We start from the raw sequence: 14584 nt of genomic DNA, 5'->3' as shown, positions 1-14584 counted from the left end.
CGGCAGAGGAGCATAAGGAAAGCTGGCATTTCTTGACACATCTGGAAAGGGACTTTCAGGAACCTGGCAGATAACTCTCAGTTCTGGAAATGTTGTTCAGGCCTTATATGTGACACTTTGGCTTTGGGTGTCTGAGGCAGAACCTGCAGTATTACTCCTGATCACATGCTTTAGTTACATGACTCTGGACAGAAGAGCGCTTCGTCTGCTCACATATGTGCTCTGCTCCATGGAGTTCTGGTGCTCTCTCTACATGCGCCTCCTCACAGCCCCGTGCAGACCCCCACACGCCCCAGCCCTTCATACTGTCCCTGCTGCCACTTGGGCTTCACCTAGGTTAGGGCTGGGACAGAGGGTGGAGTTGGTAGAAGGGGAGGGTGGTTTTTCTCAGAGGAACACTGGTCTTCACTGTTTGCAGTATTGTTACTTCCTGATTCATGAAACACTGTCATGTCCTACGTGAGCACAGAAACCTAGTCCAAAGTGATTTTGAAGTCTTCCTGCCTGTCTTCCTCTCCACCAGTATAGTACTGACGGCATGTTTTTGTGTCAGATGCTTGCACAGTTCACGGGATTGTCAAAAAGATGATCCAGATCTACTCCTTGTTTGAGTGTGCATGTGCATACACACACACACACGTCCACATACGTGCACACACACACACGCTCCTACTGATCCCAGCATCAGCATTCTAACAGAGGGAAGGAAACTGTAGCCATCTGATTCTTCCAGGGAAGGATAAGTGCTGGGAAAATTGAGCTGCCCCTTGGTGGGGGTCCATTGATTGCATCTACCTCCAGCCCCAAGTCTGCTCCAGGCTCTGGCCTGTAAGTGTGGTGTCCATGTTTCCCAAATCCGTCATTGAGCCACGTGGATGACAGAGGGTTTTCATACTGCCACTACATTTCTCCTTCTGCCTACGTAGTGTGAGAGACTGACTGGGAAATGGAATTTGGATGCCAAAATGTTGACATTCGGAACATTTCAGTGTGACAGAATGACTGATATCTACAAAGTTTTGAAAATCAAGTCCATGTGGTTAGGCTTCAAGGCAAAGCATTTGGCAAAGGAGCAAGCGTCTTGACTTATTCAAACTATTACCTACTGTTCCACACGCCCCTCTTGCCATCTGTAAAATGGGGACAGTAAATCCTACTTGGTGGGGACTTGTGAAATGAGTTACTGCTTGGGCAGCAGCGCAGTCCCTGGTACATAGCACTCAATTTGTGGATACTGTGATTCTGAACTTGGGAGGGTGGTAAAGGAAGGGATGGGGTAGTTGGACTTCAGCCAGGTGGTCCTGGTGGACTAGGCTTGGATGGCAGCCCTTTGCGGTTGTCCGTGTCCCTTGCTGTGTGGCAATCCCTCAGCCATTCCAAGGAAGGGGCCCTGGAATTACGGTTCTCCAGGAATGTGAAATTGTCTAGGTTTGGGGGAGGGGAAGGGATTACCTTGTTCACCAAATGTTTGGCAATAAAATTGACATCTGATATCATCTTTGAAATTTTAAGACTTCCTAAATGATAACTAAAATGACAGAATGCTTTAAAATTTGTACATATTTCTTGGGGAAAAGAGAGTGTGTTTCTGTCCTGGTGAGACTTAAGTTCTACGGTAGCATCTTTAGCAGAGAACCAAGTGGGCGAGGTTGTGGGAGAAGCACTGTCCTGGGGTGCTGTGGTACTGCACCACGTGGCACCTGGCAGGAATTCTGGGCCAGGCAGCCATCTCTGCTCTGGCCACATGGGAGTGAGGAAGAAGGCCTGGGATAAGCCCAATCTGGGGGAGTGCTGATGGGCTCCCTGTAGGAACAGATTGGAGCAGGAAGGAGAGAGGAGGGTGTGCATTAGCATTGCTTCGTCCTCAACAGATGGCTTTCTCTGAGAAGGCTCAGAAAATGCCCCGATCTCCTTTCCTGCCTCCCTGGCCCTGCAGACAGCTGCACAGAGGTTAGCTGCAGGACTAGATTTAGAGAAGTCTATTCCCCACTCTGGGCATGTATCAATGCAGAGGTGCTGAGCAGGCCAACTGGCTGTGCTGGCTCCCACTCTGCACCAGGAAGTGGGGATGAAGAGGGTGGCAAGCTGCTGAGAGTTCTCCTGCCTTGTCACCTTTCTTCTGCCCTTGGATATCCTACAGGGAGGCCCCAGGGGACCTTGGAGGCCTCCTGAGCCCTCAGAAAAATAGTAGAGCAGGGAGTGTGCCTCCCAGGAACATCTGCTTGGTTGGAGAGAACCAGCAGGGTGAGCAAAATGCATAGGCAAAGGCAACATTTGCTACTGCTGAGACTGCAGGAGAGGTGACAGCTGATGCTTGCTAAGCCCTTACACGGTGCAGCCGCCTGTCTGAAGCATTTAATCCTCACAAGATCTCCATGAGGCAGGTACAGCTATCATTCCCATTTTACAGGTGATAAAATTGAGGCACTGGATTTAAGTGACTTGCCCAAGGTCACACAGCTAATGTTGGGCAGAACTGGGCTTGGACTCAGTCAGTCTGGCTGTATAGCAAATGCTGGTAACTAGTATGTTGTCGCTTCTTGAGAATCAGTGGGAAAGATATTCTTTGACAAAAGGGCCCCTCTGGAGTCTTCCAGTGCCAGCCATTTGAATCACTACCCTCTACACCCTTGTGTAAGCCCTGCGGGGAGAAAGCTCAGAACTCGTCTGGACTGGGTGGGTCCTGCGGGCACTCGGGGTGAACTTGAGGCTCACTGCCCAGAGAAAAGATGAGGGACTCTTGTCCTAACCCTAAAGCTTACCCCAGCTGGGATGGTGCATGGCCTGGAGCAGAGGTCCTCCAAGGGTAGTCCTGGGCTAGCAGGATCGGCATCAGACATTCTGGGGATGGGACCCTGTGATCTGTGTTTTTTTGTTTGTTTGTTTGTTTTTTGCTTTATCTCCCCAAATCCCCCCGGTACATAGTTGTATATCCTAGTTGCTGGTCCTTCTAGTTGTGGCATGTGGGACGCTGCCTCAACATGCCCTGATGAGTGGTGCCATGTCCGCGCCCAGGATCCGAACCAGCGAAACCCTGGGCCGCTGCAGCAGAGTGCGCGAACCTAACCGCTGGGCCACGGGGCTGGCCCCCTGATCTGTGTTTTTAACGAGCCCTCCAGGTGGTTCTGATGTGGCTTCAGTTTGAGAACCACTGCTCTAGAATTGTGCTTTCCACTTCAGCAGTCCCTAACCACATATGCCAATTTAAATTTAAATCAGTCAAATTTAAGTAAAGCTAAAAATTCGGCTCCTCGTTTACACTAGCCACATTTCAAGTGTTCAACAGCCCCATGCAGCTGGTGGCCACCGTTTTGGACAGCACAGATACAGAACATGTCCATCGTCACAGAAAGTTCCGTTGGGCAGCACTGCTCTGGAACCTTGCTTCACCAGCGTGTGGTCCACAGACCAGCAGCACTGGCATCACCTGGGGGGTGGTTAGAAATGAAGAACTCAGGCCCCGCCCCCCAGACCTTTTGATTCAGAGTCTGCTTTTTGCAAGGTCCCCAAGTGATTTGTGCTGCTCTTTAAAGTTTGAGAACCACTGCTCTAGAAGGCAGGCCCAAGTCAAGTTCATGTTGCGTGTGGTTAACACCCATTGGTAGATTCTCCCTACTGCCTTGCCTCCTTGTTCCTTGGCACTTCTTTCCTTGCTGGCAAATATGTGTCATTTGGGGCTAGGCTTGCAATTCCTAGGCCACTAGATCATGACATTTCAGAGCTCAAAGGGAAGTTAGACACCATCCATCCCTCTATCCATTTGAATCATATGAATAAGTCCCTTATCCTGACCAAAAACTAAGCTGGAGTTTCCCCCTCTCGACACTCACTCATTCTGATCTTATTGGGGTGGTTGCAGGTGTCAAAGACTTGGCTTCCCAACTCCCCCTAAGTATGTCGTTTTCTGGAAGACTACATCCTGTCGAAGGCAGGGAGAAAAAAGCTACCCATTAGAGCAGTTTAACAAAAATCTCCCCTTGCCCTCTCCATCTCCGGGCTGTCCGCTGCCTGTTTTGTTTTCTGGGTGTTGCCTGTGCTCAGTAATCCCAGTTATAACTGGCTACTCCTTCCTCATACATAGGTAAGTGCTTGTTTTCATTATCATGTGAAGCCGGGGGTTGCATGAGAAAGCCTGGTGGTTCACCTGTTTCCTTCCCGCAAAAGGGGGTCCGCTAGGGTGGACTTAACCCCACCGGATACACATATGTCCTTTACCAGACTAGCCATTCTGGCTTCTTGCCTGAGATTCACAACAGAAGGCTCTTAAGAGTGAAGCAGTTTAATTGCTTAGTATGGCCCTGCCAAAAGCTCTGGCTTTCCATTTCATAGTGTGTCTCTGTTGCCGTAGGCAGGTCAAGAATTCTGCCTGGACTGTCACTTCCACTAAAAGAAGTGGAGACAAATGACAGAGAGGGACGGAAGTGAGCTTCTTTGGGAAGGGAAAGGGTTGATTTATGAAGGGTTATTAAAATAAGTAAAAGCACCATTATGTTCAAGAAAGAAGAAAATGCAGTGACGGCATAGAAATAAAGGAAGGGAATAAGGAGAGGGAAAGGCTGGGGGATACTAGGCTGAAACTATAGACAGGAAAATTCAGGCAGGATATATATCTTGTGAGTCTGAGCACAGCTACATAAGTCAATGCTCAACAGAGGAATAAGAGGCCCCTCACCGGAGCCATCTTAAGGCAGCTGAAGCAAGATGCAGGGAGGAGAAAGGAGAGAGCAGCCTTCTTAGAAACTGATAGTTGCTATTAAGGTCCTGACTCAAAATATGTTCATAGTCTCTAGATGTCAGATCTACATACACAAGGGTAGGCAAGTTGACTTGAAGGGGCTTTCCAAAAGTCGCCAAAACTCCCAGCAAAAAGAATGTACAAGTAACGAAAACATAAAGTTTCTTATGCTCACGATTAAACCAGTTAACGAATCCTTGGAATCCACTGGAAGGTACTTTGGGATATCTCTTCTTTCTGTGGGCACTAGAATGGATCTAGTTTCGACCTTAAGCAGCAGAAAAAGTGTACAAAGCTGAGGGGAAAGGCAGCAGGCTTTGTAACTCTGAGCGCGCGACTGGTAGCAGGTACGTCATTGGGAAGGTGAAGACTTGAAATGTACAAGAGTGCTAGAATTTAAAATGATTTAGAAGGTAATGGATTCCATTTATTGGGCAAGAGAAAATCTGTTACTGGTTTTCTTTACTGTTATCATCTAATCCTGAAGTAAGGTGCCAGATTGCACTGAAGCTTTCAATGAGGCTGAACGATATGGAATTGTTGGTACTCAACTGTTTTTTGACCTACAAAGCAGCAGACAACAGGGTGACTGGTGCCCTAAATGGGCTGTCTGAAGCCCCTGAAGGAACTGGGGGTGGGACTAGGAGGGAGGTGCCCAGATGGCTGAGCATCCAAGTCTCATGAGGAAGGAGATGTCCTTTAAGGAGCTGGCACAGATAGGTCAAGGGCAGCCTGCCAGTGTGTGCGGGCAAAGGGCAGCTTTTCTGACTGCATAAAGCGTAAATTTATGTGAGTGCTTCTAAATGGGAGTCCACTTGGCCTTCCCCCATAGATTGGGCTGCACGGCAGTTCATTTCCGTAGAATCTGCAAACTTTTCTGCAGAGGCTGTGGCCCTCTGTCTGATGCACACTCCTGGGAGTCCTGCAGCGAGCAAGTTGATCAGCACACTGCTGCCTGCCCAGAATACCAAACAGCAGACGGCAGTGCAGGCTCCCGTCCCTCTGCCACAGCCAGCTACCCTGGCACCAGCTCTGCCCTCCAAGAGCCCTTTCTCTCCCTCCACTGTGGCTTTTGTACAAACCCACTTGTTTCCAGGTGGCAGAAATACACCCGCAATCCAACAATATGTTCCTAAAACCTTCTCCATGACAACCCAGGGCCATGAGCAGGCTGCCAGCTCCAAGCTAGCCAGAGAACGGCTCTAGGGGCAGACGGCATAGAGACAGAGCACAAGGCAGCTGGGGATGCCAAAATTCTGCTTTGCTGTAAGGCAGTTTGGGGGCTAACGCCCCAAATTCTGGGGAAGCCATAAGCACGTGTCCGCAGGTGCCCAACCAACTGTGACCATTCTTGAACCCTGACTTCAGCACAGAAGCCAAATAGTCCAGCGCAGCTTGAACTTCCTTTTTTTGTAAGATCTTTTGCAGCTGAACAAGAGGACAGGCATCGTGAGAATCCAGCAAAGAAGGACCTGGGTTTCTATATGGGCTGCTGGTGCTTTGTGATTGGACAAATTCTTTCTAAATCTCAAGCGCTGTCCAGATGGTGTGTCTCACTGATGTCACCTCCCCCTACCCGCCCATATCACCCTCAGCCCCAGCTGTTCTCACTGTGGCCAGAGCCTAAGACCCAGGGCCTCTACTTTCCTCGCTAATATTTAATGACAATGTGAACCTTGGGGCAGAATGACGGGCACAGCGGAGGTGGCTGCTGGAGACCCAGCATCCACAGAGAAGCCTCCTAGGAGAAAGCTGGTTGTTGGGAGTGAGGGGGGTCATCAATAAAAATTATAAACAAGAGAGAAAGCCAAGGCAGCATGGCAGGGGTATATCTGTGATGTGGAAAGAGGGGTGAAGACCGGAGGCAAACCAGATGGCACTGATTCCCCTGCCCAACTCTGTCCTTTGCTTTAGCTTCTTTTTTTTTTTTTTTTTTGAGGAAGATTAATCCTGAGCTAACTACTGCCAATCCTCCTCTTTTTGCTGAGGAAGACTGGCCCTGAGCTAACATCCATGCCCATCTTCCTCTACTTTATATGTGGGATGCCCACCATAGCACGGCTTTTGCCAAGTGGTGCCATGTCCGCACCTGGGATCTGAACCAGCAAACCCCAGGCCGCCGAAGCGGAACGTGCGCACTTAACTGCTGCACCACCGGGCCGACCCCTGCTTTAGTTTCTTTATGGCTAATCCACGGGCGGGACCTCCAGCCTCCGGGCAGCCTTACGTGGGGAGCCAGGTGCTTCCCCTGCCTTGCTCACACGGCACCCCTCCCCAGCCTTCAGCCCACCCTTCAGCCCACCTGTTTACACAGAGCCCTCTCCACTGCTGTGGTGGTTCAATGGTTTGGTTTCAAAACAAGGAGTACTCAAGGCTCTGAACGCTGACCTGGGATCAGAAGGACACATGTGTTAGAGGCATTGAAATCAGACCATTTTCCACCAGTCAGAGCATCAAACAAACCCAAAATCAGGGAACCTTGAGCCCTGATCCCCATTCTCCTGGAGTTTTCAAATAGGGTCAGGGCTCCCTCCCTCTCCATTCAACCCTACTCTTTTGATGGGGCCAGTGCTGAGGCTCCTGCTCTGACGTCAACACCAGCCCTTGCTGCAGGGTTGAGGCGGGGAGGGGGCATCTCCTTTGGATTGCTTCCTGTGGTCACTTACTTTCCACACAAAGAGAGTGAGTTGACAAGGGGGTGCCACACGCACGTCAGCTTTGGCTCTGGGGTAGTGTATGGCTGCGGCTACTCTATGTCATAGTGCGTTCCTTTTATCTCCTAACTTACAGGACTGGCTACGTAACTCGCAGGTGCCCAGTGCAAAATGAAAATGCATGACCTCTCATTCAAATGTTATTAGCAATTTCGAGACAGCTACCAAGAAAGCATGGAGCCAAGCATAGGACCCTTCTAAGTGCAGGACCCATGTGACCACACAGGTTGCACCCCATGAAGCCAGCTCTGCCAAACACCAGGAGAGAGGGTTTCTGGAGTTTTTAACTTTGAGTGATTAGGACTTTTACAGTTGCCAAACCAGACTCATATTAGACAAAAGAAAGAAACTTAGGCCCCCTATTTTGTTGTTTTTCTTTTTCTAATTCTCTTTCAGATCCTTCCTTGCCCGTGAGTACAAGGGTTGGGAAGTGTATTTTGATGACCATCAGACACGGGCGGTGGGACCCAGCCTTTCCCAAAGTGGGAGAACCGGGCTTCTGCCCATTTCACTGAGGATCAGCCCTCTTGCAAAATTCGTGTGGTGGTTAAACCTGCAGAGTCAGACACACGTGGCCTTTGGGTCTCCTTGGGCAAATTACATAATTTCTCTGAGACTCAGTTTCCTCCCCTGTAAGGTGGGGACAATCATGGTACCTACGTCACAGGTCGTTGTGAGGATTAAATGAAATAAACTATGCAGAGAGGCTGGCACAGTGCCTGGCACCTACCATATACTCAATAAATAGCTTTTATTATTAATCTCATTGTTATTTCTTTTTAAGTAGATGGTTCTAAAAGTTGAGCTCTGTTGAAACAGAGGTAACCATGAGCTGAACTATTTCTCTTAATTTTACTCTCAGAGAGAAAGTGCTGGAAGGGATGTGGAGAGCCTGACTGGAGGTATCCATGTTCAACCCAAATCACAGACCCTAACAGTCCTTAAGGATGGGGTCTCTGACCCTTGACTGGGCTCCTGAGGTGTCCCCCCCAAAGCTGAATAAAGGCAGTTCTCTTCCCAATTCTCAGACAAAATTAAGTCAAAGCATAAAACTGCTAGTCTTAGATTTCCCCGGTGATGTTTTTCTTAAGACCCTGGTGCGTGCTTCTGGATGTCTTTGCTGGAATGTTGTATGCTATGATGACCATATAAAACCAACAATTATTGAGTAAAGTTTAAGACCACAAAGATTCATGACTTCCATGTGCTTCGTCACCTGAACACATGTGAGTAAGGTGAACATGAACTTTGGAACAGTGACTATGCATTCACATTAGCTACCGTGAACCCACGAGGGGTGAGCAGAGGGGACAAGTGGCCTCAGACGACTCCCCTGTTTGAGGCTTATTTGAGGGGGGCCTCCCCTCCTACCCCACCTCCCAGTGCTCCACCAGGAAGGAAATCTGAGCAAGGCCCTTCAGAGTCTGGGCCCTAGGAAGCTCAGCCCTTTAGGATGAAATATAAAAGGTGGGTGGTGTATCCCCAAATGCACAGGACTCTGGTTCAAACCCCAGGGACAGTTAAGCCACCATAATCTCTTGGTCACGGGAGAGGACATGCCTGAGACAAACGTGGGGTCTGAATCCCCCGATCTGAGGTGGTAGGCTCCTTCTCCAAAGCACCAGTCTCATTCTTTTTAGGCTAAAGGCTACAGCCCCCTGCTCTGGGCCAAACTCAGCCCCTAAAGACCTGCTTACACCCCGGGCTGAGGGGCACCGGGAGTTTTTAATTTTGAGAGCGGCTCCTGTGAGCCCTCAGGAGAGCTGATGCAGTTTCTGAGCCTCCTGGGCAGGGGGGTCACAACTGTCACATTTGGAAGCTGGCTTGGGAATGTGGATGATGCTGTGCATTCGGTCCACAGAGCCAAGGCTGATGGATGGGGAGGCAGGCAGACCATGCTCTTCTGAACCCTCAGGCTGCGATGAGAGCCGCTGTCTGCACAAAGAACCCCAAGGAAGGGTCTGGCAAAAGAGAAGGAAGCGCTCATAAAAAGCAGCAGCATCTAACTGCTGCCAAGGCCAATGGTCTTGAGAAGTGTCTTCAAGGAATGGCTGGCGGGGGGCCCGAGCCCAGCTTCCAGAGTCGGCTGCCAAGGCCTCGGTCCACTGCACAGTGCATTGTCGCCGCTACGGAGTGACCAGAGAAATCCAGCAGGACTGCCTGTCCCAGATTTGTAAACAGACCTCTATAATTGTATATAAGTTGAAAACAAATTATAAAAGAGTTTGCACACCTTTTCCAATTAAATTTAATGTATGGGTTTTCTCCCCCCCTTTATCAAGAGACTCTATTTTTACCCAAGTTTTCAAGGCAAAAATAATCTAGTGAGGGTAACTCCTGCTACACTTCACAGACCTAATCAAAACACTGCCGGGTCTCATGCTGGGGTGGAGCTCTCCTGATAACAGGGGTCTTATGGAAATATACTCCCACCCCGTGGCATCTGGCATTGGGCTGTGCTTTGGCCATAGTCAACAAGCCCCCTTAGGGAGCACTTGTTTCCAGGGTGTGGCCTGGCCGACGGGAGGTGGAAGAAAGCCCTGGGTGTGTCTGGAGAAGAACGGGAGCTGTTCTTCAGCTCTTGCTTGGGATTAAGCCCATGGTGCTTAAGATCCCTTTAGGCAAGAATCGGGCAGTTTGCAAGCATATGGCACTACCACTGATTTATTCAGCATTTGCTAAGTGCCTGCTGTATTCCAGATGCTGAGAGAACAAGGGCAGATGAGCTGATGGTCCATGTGGCAAGGTGCTCCCAGTCTGCTGGGCTTGCAGTCTTTGTAGGACACTATGATGCGTGCTTCAGAGAGGACATGGGAGGGTCAGAGACACTTCCTAGGGGAAGTGACCTGTAAGCCGAGGCCCAAGGGATGAGCAGAAGGCTGAGAAGAGGCATATTTTTCTCTTGCATAATAGTTCATGGGCAGGGAGGTGGTCCAGGCTGGGTAGATGGTCCCACGTCAAAGGTTGTCCAGGGTCCAGCTTCCTTCTATCTTACCTTGCCATCTCCTAGGGTGTTTTCCTCATTTGCATGATCAAAGCTAACCCACCAGCACCACTGCCACATTCCAAGAAAAAAGAGGACACGGAAGGCAAACAATTTCCTTTTGTAGAAGTTGCATTCATCCCTTTTCTTTACATCTCACTGGCTGGAACTTAGTCATATGGCCACTGCTGGCTGTAAGGGAGGCTAGAGAATGTGGTCTCTGGCTGGTAGCCATACATCAAGCTAAAACTAAGAGGGAAGAGAGGGAGAATGGGCACTAGTGGACAATTAGAAGTCTCTGTCACAGCAGGAAGAGAATGGAATAGCATATACCACAGTCAAGGGCAAAAAGCAAAAGAAATTACAATGGAGAGGGATGTGCTAAGCACTATACTAAGTACCTTATCTACGTTATTTCATTTAAACCTCACAACCCTATAAATAGGGAGTGTTATTGTTTTCATTTTACAGAAGAGGAAAGTGAAGATCAGAGAGATTAGGTGATTTTCCCAAGGTCACAGCTATAATGGTGAAGCCAAGATATTAATCTAAGTCCACTCAGCTCCAGACCCGCTGGTTCTTCCATGAGGCTACACTTCTTCTCTGTAAAGTCAGCTTGAAGGTACAGGAGGATGTGGGAGACTCCAGGAGTCACTGGCAGAATGGTGCCAACAGTGGTGCCCTGCAGGGAATGAATGAACACTTTGCAGGCAAATCCAAGAAGCAGCAGCTGATGAGATAAAGCCAACCTTTTGTGTGTGTGTGTGAGGAAGGTTGTCCCTGAGTTGACGTCTGTGCCAATCTTCCTCTGTTTTTTTTGCATGTGGGACGCCACCACAGAATGGCTTGATGAGCGATGTGTAGGTCCGCGCCCCAGATCCAAGCCTGTGAACCCCAGGCCACTGAAGCATGCAAACTTAACCACTATGCCACCAGGCCGGCACCAAAGCCAACCATTTTTTGAGACTAAGTGAATCAAAGTTCAGATTCCGCTTTGAAGCCAAATCATCCCACGTAGTTGAATCTGAGAACTTTAAGACACTCGGATGTGAGGATGATGTTGATCCCCAAACTGATCAGCAGGATGGCTACCCACAGGCATCCAGTTGGACCCCACCCAAAGCAGGAGCCCCTCCCGCAGCAGGCTGATGGTTGCTCATCGTTGCCAACTCAGACACTTCCCGCGCTGGGGAGCTCACCAGCTCCAGCCAGTGTCTCTGTCAGAAAACTCTGGCTACCCTGGTCCCCATCGGAGTGGTCCAGCTGAGAAAGAAATGGATTCCACACAGGTGTAGAGGTTGGGCGAGGCCTAGCTATCTGTTGGTGTGTTTAATCCACCAGTCCACAGATTGAAGAGTTAACAGAGACCAGGGTTCCATCCACCAAAGGCCGAGGCTATGTGAATCCCAACACAGAGCACTTCTCCTCACTGTGCTTGTCCTGGGGCCTCATGAGATGGAGCCCCTAAACTGGCTGATTTCTGACCTTCATGGATGTTAGGTGTGTTCATTAATCCTTTCACTCGTAGCCTCACAATCACAACCTTGAAGAAAAATCACTCCAAAATTTGCAATAGATTTGGTCTATGAATAATTCAGCACAGCTCATGACTCAGGGGAAGTATTTGGTTTCTGACGCTTCTCAACCTACAGGAGACAGTAGATGGCACGCTGCAGGGGTGCATCTGCTTAGTTTTGAGTGAATGGATGGGAGGAAGGAGGGGGGACGCAAGGATAAAAGGAAGCGGGAGAGAAGGCGGGAGGAAAGTTAGATATAGAACCCGTTTCCTCCTTCAAGCGATCTTAGGAGCTCTCAAGGACGTTAGCTCATGCTGGGTAACAGGCTCTGGGGAAAGAGCTGAGGTCACATTGTGGGAGCTGTCTCGGTGACAGGCCACCCTGCCCGCAAGGGCAGCTGCAGGAGGGTAACCACTGAGCGTGGAGCTTGTCCACTGTGGGGTCGTGAACCCGAGTGGGAACCCGGAACTGATGTGGATCAAGGCTCCCCAGGGAGAGAAGCCCAAGGTGTCCTGGCCTACATGCCCATCTGTAGGACCCGATTCATAGCTAAAGTTATACGACCACACAATAACCAGACCCCATCTGCACTGATACCATTTTAATGACTTTTTACCTCATCTTTCCTTTGTCTAGTAAAAATAAGTCACGTACCCACGTCTTGTAAATTTAGCCCTAACCCTCAACACCTTGCAGCTCTTCACTGCCCATGGGTCCTGTCTCCATGCTATTCTCTGAATAAAATAGCACTACTACCAGACCTTGAGAGTCCAAGAAATTTTTCTTTTGACTCCTTGGCTCGCTAAGCCAGCATCAGAACAAGTGTGCACATCTCCTCCCAGAATGCCCAAGGTTGCACCATCCCCTCATTTTGGCTTGGCATTGTCTCAAGGCTAGAAGTAGTAAAAGGAAAGAGATGGGGCTTGGGTCCAAAGGCTGAGTCCCAGCCCCAGGTCTACGTTTCGTGGGAGTGGGAATTTGGGCAGGTCACTAGTGCGTGGTGTGAGCGGAGTGAGGACAGGGTAATGGTCTCTGGCTGGAGACCCTGTATCCTCCAATCCTATCACATCCCAGGGCAGCCAAATGCAAACTCTTCATTACCGAAGTTTGTTGGCCTGGTGGTCGAAGTCGCCCCATGAAAGGGACTCCTTAATGCAGGCTGAGGGCTCACTTAAGGAGTCTATTTTTCTTCTCTCAAATCACGTAGTATCCCATAAGACACTCCCATAGTAAGGAAAAGTGAGTCCCAGGAAAAGCATGCCAAGGGAAAGTGAGCAACAATTTCTGTCCAAGACCCAGACAAAGCAGGTCCAATCCACACACCTCACGTTCACTCAGAGAGAGAAGTCAGTCTACGGACATGAAGAGCCCAAGGAAGCACATGTAGGCCTAGCATTACGTCCTTCCCCAGGCGTCGACCACTCCTGGCATCATCCTGTTCCTTAGGGATGGGAGAGGAGGGTGGACCGCGCTAGGCGGAATGAGATTGCAAGCTTCTCTTGAAGCCAAGCACTCTCTGACCTCTGTTTCTTCATCTTTAAGATGGAAATTGTAAAAGCACCAGCCTTCTTTCCTCATGGGGTGACTGGGGGGTAAACGGAGGCAATGGAGGTGAAAGTATGTAATCAACAGCAAGGAGCTGCACAACATAGGTTCTCATTGTTGGGGCCGCCAGTCCTCATTTCAGTTAAGTCCTCGCTGGACTGGAGATGGATAGTGAGCATATCCTGGCTGCAGCAGCTCCCTAGAGGGGCACACTGTGAAATACAGTCCCAGCCTACAAGCCGCCTAAATGCTCATTGGGAACAAACACACTCCTGCCACACCCTGAGGACCAATAGTTGATGGAAGACAATCCGGTTCACCGCTGCAGCCGGAGGGCTGTATGCGGGTACCATGATTGTTTTAGAAGAGTCCCACGACCTCCGATCAGGCACCTGGCATCCTCCACTCCTTGGTGGGGTCACCACAACTCCAAGCCTGGTCCTTAACTCTGCAGTTCCCAAACTCTTTCAGAAACTGATCCACCCTGAGAAAGAAGTTCATGTCAGCCAGCCCCCCGCTCCAGATGCCAATGCAGTCTTTACAATGGAAAAGCACCCTTCATTTGCTCAGAGACACATCCTTCTGAGATGGCATAAACCGATTCAGGGGACACAGTGAGAGACCAGAAGGTTTCTCTGTAAAAAGAGTGAAACCAGAGAGTGCTGGACAACCTCACAGGGCATCAACTGTTGCGTCGTGATTGCCTCCCATACACTTCTCATCCAGAGTCTGTTTCTCTTGGTTATCTTAGGAACCCTGGGGCCTCACGTGCATTGGAACAGTCACTCTCCTGACAGTCTGCCTCTCCTTTTTCTGTCTTCCATGAACCATTCCACCAGGAAAACGCACAGCAAGTTAGATGGCACTTTACCTGGTGCGGTGCACACATCAGACACTGGCATCCCTGGTAAGACTTACAGTGAGTCATCTCTCCAAGAACCACCCCACCCCAGACTTCCAGCCCCAAGGAACCGCAGTTCCTTCTGTGATGGGCCACGCTGCTGCCACTGTCCCAAGGACCAACTCTATCCTTCATGGGAAACTCCATCCCTCACACTTACCAGCAAACCATCTCTTCAACTCTGATTCC

This window comes from Equus quagga, chromosome 20 (genome assembly GCF_021613505.1).
Source record: "Equus quagga isolate Etosha38 chromosome 20, UCLA_HA_Equagga_1.0, whole genome shotgun sequence".
Classification (NCBI taxonomy): Eukaryota; Metazoa; Chordata; class Mammalia; order Perissodactyla; family Equidae; genus Equus; species Equus quagga.
The sequence above is the reverse complement of the archived record's forward strand: the minus strand, read 5'-3'. Positions refer to the sequence as shown.